Genomic DNA, 2611 nt, shown 5'->3' with positions numbered 1-2611 from the left:
TCGCCCCCCTGGAGAAGGCAATGGCACCCCACTCCAGTACTTTGCCTGGAAAATCCCATGGATGGAGCAGCCTGGTAAGCTGCAGTCCATGGGGTCGCTGAGGGTCGGACACGACTGAGCGACTTTACTTTCACTTTTCCCTTTCATGCATTGGAGAAGGAAATGGCAACCCACTCCAGTGTTCTTGCCTGGAGAATCCCAGGGACGGGGGAGCCTGGTGGCTGCCGTCTATGGGGTCACACAGAGTTGGACATGACTGAGGTGACTCAGCAGCAGCAGCAGCTCGCCCTCCCACCTGAGGCCCCTTCCACCTTTCCATTTCTAACTAACCTCCCCCACAGGCTTCCACCAATTGTTTCGTTGGCACTCCTTCACTCTCTTGTTTCCTGATTCCTTCCAGATCTGAATCATCCTTTTAAAAAAATATTGATTTGTTTATTTGGCTGCACTGGGTCTAAGTTGTGGCATAGAAACTCTTAGTTACAGCATGTGGATCTAGTTCCCAGACCAGGGATAGAACCCAGGCCCCCCTGCACTGAGAGCGTGGAGGCTTAGCCACTGGACCCCTAGGGAAGTCTGGCACCATCCTTTAACCCGATGGTTCTTAACCCTAACTATATGTTAAAATCACTTGGGTGGGGGTGGGAGGAACAACTTGTATAAAGTACTGAAGCCCCGTATCTGACCAATTGTATCAGATTCTCTGGAGGTGGGGTTCAGATATCAGGTCATTGTTAAAGCTCCCAGGTGATTCTAAAGGGCATCCATCGTTGAGAATGCCTGCCGACCTATCGTTCTAGAATTGTCAAACATTCACATGCATAGCAATAACCTAGAGAACTCTGAATATGGCTGCCAAGGCTTCAGGGCCAGAGAGTTTGGGTCACTACATCTGATACTCAGATTCTGCTTCTCTAACAAGCTCCCCAGAGGTTCTGATGCAGGTAGCATTTGGAACTTTGCGACATTTCTACAGCCTTCTGTCTCCTCCCTCCCCAGAAGATTCAGCTAACTGATAAAATGAATTCCTTAGATCAGTGATTCTCAGTCTTTGAAGAATATCAGGAAGCTTGCTAAAAATACAGTTGCTCAGGTACCAATCCAGTTTTGTTTAACTAGGCTATTGTTAACAAGCTTGGTGGTTCAGATGTGTACTGAAGTCTGAGAATAAATGGCTTAGATGGGTGGTTCTCAAACTTGAGTGTGTGACAGAATCATTTGGAGGTCTTGTTAAAACACAGATTGCTGGAGTTGCTGATTCAATAGGTCTGAGTGGGGTCCAATAATTTTGCACTTCTAACAAGAGCTAAGTCATCTGAAGTTGCTATTTGAAGGACCATACTTGGAGAAGCACTGCTTTAGACGGATGTTTTAAGAAAAGTGTTTATCCCACCCCTTGCCTGTATCCATCCTCCATCCTCATTCTCTCAGCTATGAAGGGGTCCAGCCAGGGGGAGAGAAAGAGTTGAGGTAAGTGCATGAGGGAGTCTTGACTTGACGGGACTGCTAGAGAGGGCTGTCAGAGCAGGACTTCCGGGAAGCTCACCACTGGGGCCTCCTGGCAGAATTCTAATAACTCTCCAAGGCCAAGGATGGTAGCCAAATTACAGTGGGGAATAAAAGTGATCGTATCAATAGCTGTTAACTCCACATACACATCCAGCTCCCCTGAGGCTCAGAAGCTTAGAGTTTCCCTGGCAGAGCCTCTCAGCTCATGATAGTAAGAGATATACAGGTGTGTGTGTGTGCTTAGTCGTGGCTGACCCTTTGCGACCCTATGGACATAGCCTGCCAGGCTCCTCTGTCCGTGGAATTCTCCAGGCAAGAATACTAGAGCGGGCAGCCATTCCCTTCTCCAGGGGATCCTCCTGACCCAAGGATGGATCCCGGGTCTCCTACGTTGCAGGCAGATTCTTTATCATCTGAGCCACCAGGGAAGCCAGCAGGTGTAGTGAGAAGTAAGAGAAAATCTGAAGTAGGGGTTGACACTTATACTCAAGCTGCTGCTGCTGCTAAGTCGCTTCAGTCGTGTCCAACTCTGTGCGACCCCACAGACAGCAGCCCACCAGGCTCCCCCTGTCCCTGGGATTCTCCAGGCAAGAACACTGGAGTGGGTTGCCATTTCCTTCTTCAATGCTTGAAAGTGAAAAGTGAAATTGAAGTCTCCCAGTCGTGTCCGACTCTTAGTGACTCCATGGACTGCAGCCCACCAGGCTCCTCCGTCCATGGGATTTTCCAGGCAAGAGTACTGGAGTGGGTAACACTCAAGCTAGTTAGGGGGAAAGTCAAGTTGGAGCTAGAGTCCTGTTCACCCATGGTATTGACACCAGCTCTGGAGAGAGAGCTAAAGAGACTACAGAGCAAAGATGCAAAGAGCCAAGGGACAGAAGAAAGTCATTTCCTTTCCTTTATATTAACAGGGAGTGAGAAAGTAAAGGCAATTGGCAGGTCACAGAAAAGGGGGAATGGAGGGATTGGGCTGAAAACGCTATCAATCAGAGTTCTTACAAAATCCACTTCATTTTCACACCCTGAGCACAGAACTTGGTTATGTGCCAAGTGCGTATGATCCTCCCAAACACCAGAAGTCATGCCTCAGCTTTGGGAAGCT

The sequence above is a fragment of the Bos indicus x Bos taurus genome, chromosome 28, assembly GCF_003369695.1.
Source record: "Bos indicus x Bos taurus breed Angus x Brahman F1 hybrid chromosome 28, Bos_hybrid_MaternalHap_v2.0, whole genome shotgun sequence".
Taxonomy (NCBI): Eukaryota; Metazoa; Chordata; class Mammalia; order Artiodactyla; family Bovidae; genus Bos; species Bos indicus x Bos taurus.
Note: the sequence above shows the minus strand (reverse complement) of the source record.